At 47.3% G+C, this 13,216-nt stretch overlaps 1 protein-coding gene across 5 annotated transcripts in view; it reads left to right on the forward strand.

Annotated features, from left to right (window-relative positions):
- Window positions 1-13,216, forward strand: part of LOC310891517 (zinc finger CCCH domain-containing protein 11A-like) — a 107,865-nt gene that overhangs the window by 14,044 nt on the left and 80,605 nt on the right. The window lies entirely within an intron of this gene.

Consider the following 13,216-nt stretch of genomic DNA (forward strand, 5'->3'; position numbering starts at 1 on the left):
ATAAAAACACTTGAAGAAATCAAATTGCAGAAAATGAAGGAAAAAACTAAGAGACACGGTGGTGAGTTAATATTCCCTACTTTCTTACCCTCTTCACCTTCATCCTGTGTGATGATTTTTCTTTCAAAAAAAAATTCTTCCAGTAATACCGGGCAGCTGGCTATGCTTTGGTGAATCCAACTATTTGCCAAAGAAGTGAAATTTGATTGGCTTCAGAATGGCAGGTGATGGTGGCTGGGAGCTGCTTGAGGGATAGACTTCCATGTTTAGCTGGGGGCATCGAGCAACCTGATTCTCAGCCAGCTGGTATTCTAGATGGGAATTCCAAGGGCAACCAGAGGCAAATTAGTCACCTCTCTTATTTGCATGCTCTGGTCACTGTATGTTTGACAGTAATGAATAATTACAGTTTTTTGTTCTTCGTGATAGTTTTTTCTGTTTGGTAAACTTCCTTATGTTTTGCTTGCTCTGAGCAGAAGGTCCTTCAAGATCTTCTCTTCCTCCCGTCGATTCTATGATTTTTCCTGCTCCGGAAAAGGAAAATGTCCGGACAGTGGTGAGAACTGTGACACTGTCTACAGAGGAAGGTAATAATTAATGCTTTTGTTTTGATTTCATTACTCCTCAACTGGAAGGTTAAGCAAGAAGGAAGGCAATTCACCCCTGTTAGCCTCCTGGTGCTGCCGCCTTCTGTTCAAAACATGCTTTTATGCTGAAAGTCCCTGGTTGTACTGGAAAGCTTTGGTGCTCAGGTTAAGTGCAGTAGCAGGAGAAAGAAAAAAATGTGTCAGTATGCAAATAGGGGGATAACTGAAAAACAGGAGAGTAACGAGAAGAAAGAGCTCTAGAGGACAGTGCTATGTAAGAAGCAATTTCTGAAGCTTTAAAGAGGCTGACAGTGGCACGTGTGGACAGTAGTGCGATAGGAGTCTGTGTATAAATTATATTGTTTAGAGTTGTGCAAATTCCTTTGAAAGGGAAAGAAGTGAAGAAGTACTTTTACTCATAGACATTCACCTTAGAAAGGAATATTTCTCAGCATTTGTACCTAATAATATTCTGCTTGCTTATGCAGCTCTGTTCTGCACAAAGTATAGCTGTCAAGCAGACTCAGATTCATTCTCGACTACATTCAGCTGGAATTTGAGGCAAACACTGAGACTATGGATACTTTTTCTAAGTTAATTATAGTTGTAATATGAGTTTGTGTGGTTTAGCTGTCAAAACAGTGTCTTGCTGGGTTTTTTTGGACATGGGCTAACAGTATACTATTTCTATTGGCTACTGGGTCTCTATGAAATAGAAAAATTTTACTTTTGTTTTAGGGGAGGAACCTGTGGTTCGACTAGATCTTGCTGAGAAACAAGGAAAACGGAAAGCCTCCGTGGGTAAGAACTTTTTATGAGCTGTTATTTAGGTGCCGCCTTCTCTATATGACTGCATCGAAGAGTATTTTTGACGTGTGAGAGGAAAATGCGTTGCAGTGGAGATCTGTGTTGACTGCAGAAATGGCAAAAAAACCATTTAGCAGCTGAAAGGCAATTTTATGAAAATATGCTTGAAAAATAGAAGCTTGTGGTTGACTGTTCTCAAATCTTCCTGCAAAGAAATGTTCTTAAAATATTCCTTGTTTTCTCTGTCTGAAGCTGATGTAAGCGCCCTTCCCGTGAAGCGCAGCCTTGCTGAAAGGCTGGGGAAGAAGGTGGAGGTTCCGGGAAATGCTGACAAAGCACCAAAGAGAGGTACAGCTACTAAACAGGCATCTGGATGTGATTCACGGGTTTTGTATTTAGGCTCTCTGTTTGTCCTTTTCCTGCGATGTTTCTTTTTGCATGTTGGCTGAGGTCTTAATCACCGGGATTCAAAGTTACCTTTCCTGCCTTGTTTTCGAATGTGAACACAAAGTTGACGTTTATGCAGCCTCCCTAATTTGGTCTTTTTCTGTTTTGCAGTTCAAGTTCCCAAGTCTGTGAAGGAGAGACTAGGATTACCTTCTCAACGGACTAGTACTGCGAAAGGTAACAACTGGCTATTAAATATACTTTCTCCTTCTTCCTTTCCGTGAACTTAGACCGTTTTCATACAGCCCTAAAAAGGAATTCAAATGAAAACAAAGAACTGGTTCCTCTTGCTCGAGTGCTGAAGCTCTTCTGACAGCCACTATCAGAAATCTGCCTCTAGGTGTGTGTTTATTTTCCGCTTGTGCCTTGTCAAGGTTTTAAGCTGCTTCTGTGAACCATCATATACAATTAGAATAGAGCCACTGCCGGGAGCAGGAATTTGAAATGCAGTCTGAAAAAGTAATCAAGTAAACTAGCATTTCTGTGTAGCAACTCTCTCTGGATAGGGCTGGTCTTCAAAATACAACAAGTGGCTCAGAGGAGGAGGAGAATGTTAGGCTATTGTCCTAAGATGGGTTATTGGGAACGCTCAGGCTTAGTTTTCCTTAGTACTGTGACAAATTTTGGAGACTTAAACTATTGTTGGACTCTCTTTAAATGCTGGTGCTTCTCATTTCTTGATGATGACAGGGAAGGCTGCTAAGCCAAAGGGAGAGATCCATGTGAAAACACTGGAGGAAATCCATCGTGAGAGAGCTCTTCGAGAAAGTCAAGCCAAAGCCCAGGCTGAATGGCATGGTAAAACCAAAGATCCCAGCGCAGGGGCAAAAATTGAGGGTGAGCCCAAGAAGCAGAGTGTGCTCACTCTTTCCGGGCCCAGCAAAGTGCAGTCGAAGGAGCCGGCAGGTAAAGCCAAGCCAGAAGGAGAAGTGCGTGTTAAAACCCTGGAAGAAATAAAGCGCGAGAAAGCTCTGCGGATGCAGCAGAGTGGAGGAAATGTGCCAGCTCCCCCAGCACAACCTGGACCTGCCCCAGCCGGGCAGAAATCGTTATGGAACACAAAGCTATCAGGTAATAAGATGCTTTAATACCTGCCCCGGTGAGGTGCTTCCCATATTGAGCAAGTTCCATTTGCTCAGGATCTGCTTTGCTTTTTCCTTCAATGCGGAGGATAAAAGAGTTTAAGGCTACAAAGTTCAAAGGCAAAGAAGGGCCAGAACGTGCAACCATGTCTGTTTTCGTTAATTACGTGATGGTATTCTGTATTTCCCACTAGAAAATTAACACATTGAGGGGCTTTTTAGTCTAATTTTGGTATTCTGTTTTTTTCTGCCATCTGTTTATGGTATGAAGTCCTCCCTGTGTTGAGTTCAAGTTCACCTTCCTCTTTGGCATGTGTTGCTTAGCTTGACACATGTATGTGTTTGTAAAGCATGCATCAGCATCTTAATGTGGGGGGCCAGTTTCTGTCAAAAATGACAGAGGATCAAAGGCCTCGTTGTTAAGATTATATCAACTTTGTAAAATGAGATTGTGTGAGGGAGATAAGGAGGGCTTAAAGGCTGCATGCACTGCACATTGTAGCCTTTCTCTCTGTCTCACGGGACACGAGGAAATAAACACACAAAGAAAACAAGTACCCAGCTTTCTTTCGTTTCTTCTCCTGCCAGCCAGACGTTAGGTCAGGAATGGGAGACTAGAATATGACTCTACAAATTTGGATTTTGTAGAACAACTTAATAAATTTTGTGGGACATCACTGCAGGGGAGAGGAAGCTGGTACAACAGTTGCATACACTCTCTTGTCTTACTATACCTGCTGCTTTTCCTTTCCTAGAGGGAGCAAGACTTTAAATACAAAAGCTGTCAACATTTGTGAATCTTACTAGACTTCATACAACGTCTTAGAGTATTGCTTGCACTTGGGATCGCTCTGTGTCTGAGTTTCCCTCGTCCTGGATTATGATTTACTGTAGCCATTCACTTTCTTTGTTCCTTTGTATGGATTGTTGGTAGACGGAGTTTACTATGTGGAAGATATTGCTGAGAATCCAGGCAATGGCAGTGTAATTCTGCTGGCCAAATACAGTTAACTGTGTAGAAGGGCCGTGGAAATGAGGAAGAGAACGTGGATTTTTCATGAGGCAGAGCAAGACTGTATCAGTTCTCTCTTCCTTTTACTCTAGCCAACTTTAACATGTTTGCGAAGCCTTGGGATGGGAAAGTCGCTTCCCCCAAGAAGAAGGCACTGAAACGTAAGGCACCTGGCAGTTTTCCCTCTGCTGTAGCAGCTGTGAAACCACGGACTGCCTCCGATGCTGACACAATGGGACCTCCAGCCAAAAAAGCAGCTATGGTAAGGACAGGGGCTAATGCAGAAATGGATCCCTTGTAAAATTTATACCCTCCTCTAGGAGAAAAGATGGAAAACTCAAATGTTCTACAGGCCTTCTGTTTCCTTTTAAATCCAGTAGCTGCCTACAGAATTCTTGTAGTACCCTTCCATATTTATTAGATTAATGGCACTATTTACTTAGTCCTCTGTGATTCTGTGATTTCTCTGGTGTGGAGGATTTTGTCCATTAATGCTGTGTTCTTAAAAGACACAAGATCATTAGTAACCTCCAAGTGAATATTAACTTTCTTCAGGAGCACCTTGGTTTTGTATTTTGGCTAAGGCTCCGCAATGCCAGAGGAGAAGCAGCATGGAGGAAAAAGCTAGTAAGGAATCTTTTACCCATGAGTCCTAAACACTGTTTTGCTGCTTTCTAGGCTGTTCCAGCCACGCTGGAGCACGTCCCAGCCACCAGACTTGAAGAAAATCCCCAAAACAGGTGATGACCACAACTTGTTCTTTTTCTCAATCGGTGTATATCCCCAGTGAAACATAAGTTCTGTCACAGGTGGGGAAAAAAGGAGGGTTCTGAGATAATTAAAGCCCAAATCCATCAGAGGATAAGTCACTTATTTATCTTATAAGATAAATAAGTCACGTGAAATGACTTTCTAGCAGCTAGCAGGAATGCTTAATTAGACTTACTTTCTTTAAATGCTGCAAGTCGGTACAGCTTTCCAGTGACTTCTTGCTCTGTCTGAATACCTAAATGAGGATGAGGTGAAGTTCTTCTACTTCCTCGTGAGGTGATAAATGATGAGTAGTGTCCTCTGCCTTTTGGTCCTCAAGAATGCCACCCGAACAAACATACAAGGTGACAAGAGTGCAGGGAGAGCAGAGGGAAGTGATGGCTGCAGATCAGCTTCCTGTAGTGGGGAGCAAACTCTGCTGAGTGTGCCGTGGGAAAAATGACTAACTTAGTAAACAGATATTTGCAGATGGAGACTTCTTAACATTTTTACAGGAAAATTAAGCAAGGTGGCAAAGTGCCTCTTGCTACAAAAATTGAACCATCTCTGCTAGACTCCGGGTGCTCTGGCTTCACAGAGAAACCCCCAAACTGAAAAATGTACCTGCTAATATATTGGGCTCTAAATGTAGCCCTGGGTTAATTGAATAACAATCCCTGGGTAAGATTGAAGTGCAGGAGGGGTTGGCTACGGTTTTAAGAGCCGGTTTGCAGAAAAGGGATTTCCCGTTAAGAAATGGCATATACTGATTGTTCTCTTCCTTGCTCTGCCAAGACCTGAAGCACATCTTGGAAGCCAGGCAGAATCCGTGGAGCCAATGGAGTTCTCAAGCTCGACTTCAGCTTCTTCCCAGCTAGAAGAAGCAAGGACACGCCGGCTGAGTTCCACAGGCAACGCGCCCGTATCTGTAGACGAGGATTTAGAGATGCTACTTTGGGAACTCTCAGACGGCATACTGGAAGCCGAGCTCGACTTGGACCCAGGGAAGGATGAGGATGACCTCCTCCTTGAGCTTTCCAAGATGATTGATGATTGAACTGCATAGTCCTATGGTATATTAAAAAAAAAAAAAAAAAAAGAAAAAAAAGAAAACAACTCTTCTTCTTGTTGGATACCCCGAGGTGATCCTTTTTCTAACTGAGGCTTTGCAATGAGACTTAAAGCACAGTTGGATCTGGTAGAAATTGGCAGGATCTGCACTCAGTTGTCCTAAGTTTTCCTGCTGGTCAGAGTTAAGGTCTTGTGCATGGTTCCGTAACTATAGGTGGCTACCTTTGATATCAAGAGGACAAAGCACTTGTTTCTTTTGGCACAGAAAGATGTCCATCGGCACGCTGTGGTGGCTGTGAATTGACGTAGTGATGGAGCGATGCTCTGAAGGCTTAAACGGAAAGCTTCTTCCTTCCGCCCCCCTTGGCACAGCTCGATGTTGGGCACGTTGTGAAGCCTGGGTGTTCTGATTTCTCGGACAGTTGATACCCAAATCCCGGAGTTACTATGTCAACTCTTGACTTTTATTTGTGTATGCCATTGTTTTGACTGTAATCTTTTCAGATGATGAAGCTGTAGGGGCGGGAGGGAGCAAAATAATTATTCTAGCGTTGTGGACCAAACATGCTGCCAGGAGTGGTGGTGGTGGGGTCAGCCCACCCGGCCTTACTTTCAATTATCAGGGATGATAAAATGGTGTGAAAAGCAGCAGCTCTGCGATACGGCTACGCTACCCCCACTCCCTTCTCTTGTGCTGTACCAAAGTTCCCCCAAGCTTTGGTTGGTGCTTTTTGTTGGTGACAGTAGGACTCCAGGGCGAGTAGTCGGGACTCTCCTGCAGTAACTGGGTCAATTAAGGGTTGGTTTAAGTGCCTCCTGGTTTTTAAAATTGCTCCCCTGAGCTGCTGGCTCTGCTGCCTGCTACAGCAAATGTTCGGGTGCCATCAGCGTCGCACTTGGGCGTGGGCACTGACCCTGCGGAGGAGAGCTGAGACTCGCGTGTATTGTGTACCCTGCCGCCAGTGATCGTTTTCCCCTAGCAGATCTATTTTGAATCATTTCCCTAAATTTTAGAGGAACTTTAGGCTCTTTGTGCTATGATTTGTGAAGCTGTAGGGGCCCTCAGGCATTTGCTGCTGGCAGAGGAAAACCGCTTGTCGAATTTGTTGTAAATACTTTCTGTTTGGACAACAACGCCTGTGTGTGTGTGTGTGTGTGTGTGTGTGTGTGCACGCGTGCGTGCTTTGACGACCCCCTGCGACGCCCCAGCTCCGCGAGGGAAGCTTTGAAGCGGCTCTGGGAAAACCTCTGCGGAAGAAACCGCTGCTAGTGACTTGCGGAAAAGGGACTCCACAATCAGTGAGATTGTAAAGTAGGTATGTTTATTCAGCGCTGGGCAGCACGGGAGGTCGTGGGCATGAAGATTGATGACTCTTCCTCGTCACCGCTAGTTGACCTCTTGTCTTTGCACAGACTCAGTTGCTCCTTGGCTCTTGTCCATCTGCAGGACCAGTTTCTCCCAGTTTCTTCAGACAGGCTCACTCTCTTATTAGGAGACTGACCTTGGTAAGGGGCCCAAGGCTTCTTGCTTTAGTTAATTGGCACAATGCACCATAGTTAGCAAAGACACTAAGTAGCATCCTAGTTTAACGCTGTCAGCGCTCTATCTCTACTTGATAAGATTCTCCTAACTCCCTCTCTCACTGGAGCCCACGCAGCCCTCCGTCCTGCCGAAGGACTTCACGGGGACTTCTGCCGGCTCCGGGTGCCCGCACACAGACAGAAATGGCTTTGAGAGAAAACAATCAGGAGGAGGAGAGCTCAGAGACTGCGGCCGGCTTCGGCCACCTTCCCCTCGCTTTCCCTCTCCGTGTTCAAACCGAGCACTGTTCTGCCGTCAACCTTCGCTGCCTCTGCCCGCGGCGCCGGGCTTTCGCGGGTGCCATTGCTCCTCTACATATTTTATCCTTCCTTTTGTAAGGAATGGTCCAGCAATTCGTGTCACTAAGGGATTTGAAGGGTTACCATCGAGGCCCGGGTCTAGGTGATAAGAGAACAAAGGGGTTTTTAGGGAAAAGTGCTGACTACTGCAGGGGATGTTGCTAGAGTTTCTGAAATCCGGCGCAGAGGCTCCCAAACGAGGAGGAAGGGGGAGCTGAAGGACAATTGAAGGACAAAAGCCTGAGAGGAAGACAACCAGCATTCAGCCCGAGCAAGCCCCGAGAGACCACCAGAGACTGGTACGCAGGCGCCCCTGGGAGGGGTTTCGGATTCCGGAAACCAATTCTAATAACCCTGCCTCTTCTCGAAGTAGTAATGAATATGTATTAGCCTGGGAGCATCAAAACCAGCCGCCTTACGTAACAGGCGTGCGTCCTGGAGGAGCAGAGACTCCCGGCGCACCCAGCGCTGCTTGCTTGCCTCTATTCGTTTAATAAATTGTAAACTTTGATTGTAATCCTATTTGGATTTATAACAGCCATTTATAACACTTTTTATATTTGTATTTTATTTAAGGCTGTCTTGCCCCCCTCCCCCCCCAGCCTCGCTGCTCGCCAATAAAGCTGGCGCAGGGGCTAAGGGATTTGAAGGGCCTGCTTGTACACCTAAGGGATTTGAGGGCCTGCTTGTACACCTTTGGGGACTGCCTCTTTTGGGGGGGGGGGGGGGGGGGGTGTTAGGAGCTGCTTGTATACTTTTTTAGGCATTCCTCTGAGAGGGGGTTGGGAGCTTCGTGTATACTGGGGGGGGAGGGCCTCCCTCGAGGTGGAAGCGGGGGGGCTTGGAGCGTTTCTACACTGTAGGGGCCTGCCTGTACACTTTTGGGGCCTGCCTTGGAGGGGTTGGGAACTGCTTGTACACCTTTGGGGCCTGCGTCTGCGCGGGGCGGGGGGGGTTAGGGGGTTGGAGCTGGTTTTAACCTTTCGGGCTTGCATCTGGAGGGGCTTGGGGCCTGCCTTTGGGGGGGTGGTTGTGAGCTGCTTGTATACTGTAGGGGCCTGCTTGTACACCTTTGGGGCCTGCGTCTGGGGGGGGGTGGGAGCTGCTTGTACACTGTTAGGGCCTGCCTTGGGGGAGGGGTTGGGGCATGTGCCTTGGGGGCATGGGGTTGGGAGCTGCTTCTACGCTGTAGGGGTCTGGGTCTTGGGGGGTTGGGGCTGTTTGTACACCTTTGGGGCGTGCCTCTGGGGAGGATGGGGAGTTGCTTGTACACCTTTGGGGCCTGTGTCTGGGGGGGGGTTGGGGCCTGTGCCGGGGGGGTTGGGAGCTGCTTGTACGCTCTAGGGTCCTCTGGCAGGCTTTGGGGCCTCCCTTTGAGGGGGGCAGTTGGGAGCTGGTTGTACACCTTTGGGGCCTGAGTCTGGGGTGTGGGGGCTGGGGCTGAGGCCTGGGGCCTGGGGCATGCATCTGGGTGGTGGGGGGGGGGGGTCCAGTTCATGGGGGGGGTGGGTTGGGAGCTGCTTGTGGACAGTTGGGGTCTGCATCCGGGTGTGGCTGGGGCCTGCTTGTAGACTTCTGCAGCCTGTGTCTGGTGTTTGGGGGCTTTTCTGTAGTGTTTGGGGATTGCATTTTGGCTTTGGGATGTGTCTAGAGCTTCTGGGGCCTAGCTGTAGTGCTTGGGGCCTGCGTCTGGGGCTTTTCTGTAGCATTTTGGTAGCGTGTTTGTGATTTGGGGTCTGTATCCAGGGTTTTGCCTTTTTTGTAGTTTTCAGCTTTGTGTCTGTTTCTTTGTTGGTTGCCTGGGGTTTGGGGTTTGGATCATTAGTCAGTGTCATTAGCGTCGGGGGGTTGATATGAAGGGTTAGGGTTGTGGTTAGAGTTGTTACGGTTAAAGAGAATAAGGATTTTAGGGTAAGGGGATCAAGGTTGTGGGAATAAAAATGTTTTTGCACAGAGTTACATCGTTTAGAGGGAAGGAGGGTGGTATTGATATATGCTTGCAGTGATAAGAAAGCTTAACAGACAACCTTGTAAAATGCAGACAACCAGAATCCTTAGAGCAATTGGGTGGAAATCACGGTGTAAGAAACATTACCACCTCAAAGAGGAAAACAGTCAAGAAAAAAATAAAATTGACTAGTGACAGGCCAGCAGCTGTGTATTTTCTGTGAAGCACTGGATAGATTGTGAACATGGATTACCCAGTCAATGGGGAAACTGGGGAGGGTCCTGGTCACCGAGAGGAAAAAAAAATTATATAAACTGTGTTATGGAACTAGTAGGTGGCTTGTGGGACGCCTGCCATTGCAATCGTGAATAAAAATGCTACCTCACTGAGATACTTGCCTGAGCCTATGGTATTGGTTACAGAGTGTTTCTAATAAGGTGTTAGGGTTTTAAGGTTTCAGGGCTAAGGCACTAGGGTTGGGTTTCAGGGTTAGGGTTTCCAGGGTTTAGGGTTAGGATTTTAAGGTTGTTAGGGTTGGAGTTATAAGGGTTAGGGTTTGGGGGTTAGTGTGTTAAGGTTTTAAAGTATTTTGTGGTTTTAGTGTTGATAGGGTTTTTAGGGTTAGGGTCTTAGGGTTTTAGTTATGGTCAGGTATTTAGGGTTAGGGTTTTAAGGTCTTATTTTTTTTTTTTTAAGGTTAGGGTCTCCAGCGTTAGGGCTTTGAGAATCTTTACGTTTTGGGTTAGGGTTTAGAGGGTCTTAATTTTTAGGGTTAGGGCTTTTAGGCGTAGGTCTAGTGTGGTAAATTTTATCGGGTTAGGACTGTAAGGGTTTTTAGGGTTAGGGTTTCTAGGGTTTTTTGGGGTAGGGGTTAGGGTTAGATCCGTGGGAGCCGTAGTGTTAGGGGTCAGGGTTCTTAGGGGTAAGACCCAATATTAGGGTGGAAGGCCAAACTAAGGGGGGAGCCCCCCCCAAAATTGAAGGGTCGAAGCCCCAATTTAGGGGAAGAAACGTCAAAATTGTGGGGTCCCCCAAAATTGGGCGGAAGAGCTCTTAATATTGGAGGAAACCCAAAAAAGGAGGGTGGGAGACTCTAAAATTGGGGGGACCCCCCCAAATTGGTTGTGTCCCCCCCCAAATTGGTTGTGTCCCCCCCAAAATTGGTTATGTCCCCCCCAATTAGGGGAGGAACCCCCAAAATTGGGTGGGTGAACCCCCATATTGGGGGGGCAGAACACTTAAATGGAAGTGTGAAATTCCAGAATTGGATGTGGACCCCCCAGAACAGTCTTCAGGGGTTTAGTGTGGTAAATTTTATCGGGTTAGGGCTGTAAGGGTTTTTAGGGTTAGGGTTTCTAGGGTTTGTTGGGGTAGGGGTTAGGGTTAGATCCGTGGTTGCCATAGGCTTAGGGGTCAAGGTTCTTAGGGGTTAGGCCTAATATTAGGGCGGAAGGCCAAAATAAGAGGGGAGGAGCCCACCCAAAATTGAAGGGTTGAAGCCCAAAGTTAGGGGAAGGAACGTCAAAGTTGTGGGGTCCCCCAAAATTGAGCGGAAGAGCTCTTAATATTGGGGGAAACCCAAAAAAGGAGGGTGGGGGACTCTAAAATTGGTTGTGTCCCCCCCCAAAATTGGTTGTGTCCCCCCCAAAATTGGTTGTGTCCCCCCCAATTAGGGGAGGAACCCCCAAAATTGGGTGGGCGAACCCCCATATTGGGGGGGAAGAAGACTTAAATGGAAGTGTGAAATTCCAGAATTGAGTGTGGACCCCCCAGAACAGTCTTCAGGGGTTTAGTGTGGTAAATTTTATCGGGTTAGGGCTGCAAGGGTTTTTAGGGTTAGGGTTTCTAGGGTTTGTTGGGGTAGGGGTTAGGGTTAGATCCGTGGTTGCCATAGGCTTAGGGGTCAAGGTTCTTAGGGGTTAGGCCTAATATTAGGGCGGAAGGCCAAAATAAGAGGGGGGGAGCCCCCCCCAAAATCGAAGGGTTGAAGCCCAAAGTTAGGGGAAGGAACGGCCAAATTGTGGGGTCCCCCAAAATTGGGCGGAAGAACTCTTTAATATTAGGGGGGAACCCAAAAAAGGAGGGTGGGGGACTCTACAATTGGGGGGGACCCCCAAAATTGGTCGGGTCCCCCCAAATTAGGGGAGGAACCCCCAAAATTGGGTGGGTGAACCCCCAAATTGGGGGGAAGAAGACTTAAATGGAAGTGTGAAATTCCAGAATTGAATGTGGACCCCCCCCAGACCTGGGGAGGAATCCCCAAACTTGGGGGGGACCCCCAAAATTGGGGTTAAAGCCCCAGATCCCAGGGAGCTAAGCCCCAAATTAAGGGAAGGAACCTCAAACATGTGGTGAGAACCCCAACATTGGGGGAAAGAACCTTAATATTAGGGTGGCAGGCCAAGAAAGGATGGTGGGGGCCTCCAAAATTGTGGGGGGCTTGGAATTTGGGGGAATCCCCAAAATGGAGGGGGAACCCCAAAAGTGGGGGGGGGGGCGAAGCACCAAATTAGGGGAAGGAACCCCAAAATTGCGGGGAAGAACTCTGAAATGGAGAGCTGAAAACCCGAAATTGAGGGGAAACCCCCCAAAACGGCGGGAAAACCCTCCATAAACACGAAACCGGTAATGTAACGGAGCAAAAAATGGCGTCCTATGGCAAGGTGCGAGGCTCAATTTTCTGGGGAGTGCTGGGAAATGTAGTTCTTGGCCACCGGGTTTCCGGGAGTCCATATTGTTTTCCCAGAGCATGCCGGGAGATGTAGTTCTCGGACACTGGGCTTCCGGGAGGCCATGTTGGTTTCCCATCTTTGCTAGACTCCGGGTGCTCTGGCTTCACAGAGAAACCCCCAAACTGAAAAATGTACCTGCTAATATATTGGGCTCTAAATGTAGCCCTGGGTTAATTGAATAACAATCCCTGGGTAAGATTGAAGTGCAGGAGGGGTTGGCTACGGTTTTAAGAGCCGGTTTGCAGAAAAGGGATTTCCCGTTAAGAAATGGCATATACTGATTGTTCTCTTCCTTGCTCTGCCAAGACCTGAAGCACATCTTGGAAGCCAGGCAGAATCCGTGGAGCCAATGGAGTTCTCAAGCTCGACTTCAGCTTCTTCCCAGCTAGAAGAAGCAAGGACACGCCGGCTGAGTTCCACAGGCAACGCGCCCGTATCTGTAGACGAGGATTTAGAGATGCTACTTTGGGAACTCTCAGACGGCATACTGGAAGCCGAGCTCGACTTGGACCCAGGGAAGGATGAGGATGACCTCCTCCTTGAGCTTTCCAAGATGATTGATGATTGAACTGCATAGTCCTATGGTATATTAAAAAAAAAAAAAAAAACAACAACAACAAAAAAAAACTCTTCTTCTTGTTGGATACCCCGAGGTGATCCTTTTTCTAACTGAGGCTTTGCAATGAGACTTAAAGCACAGTTGGATCTGGTAGAAATTGGCAGGATCTGCACTCAGTTGTCCTAAGTTTTCCTGCTGGTCAGAGTTAAGGTCTTGTGCATGGTTCCGTAACTATAGGTGGCTACCTTTGATATCAAGAGGACAAAGCACTTGTTTCTTTTGGCACAGAAAGATGTCCATCGGCACGCTGTGGTGGCTGTGAATTGACGTAGTGATGGAG

Source organism: Anser anser (genome assembly GCF_964211835.1).
Source record: "Anser anser genome assembly, contig: HAP1_SCAFFOLD_143, whole genome shotgun sequence".
NCBI lineage: Eukaryota > Metazoa > Chordata > Aves > Anseriformes > Anatidae > Anser > Anser anser.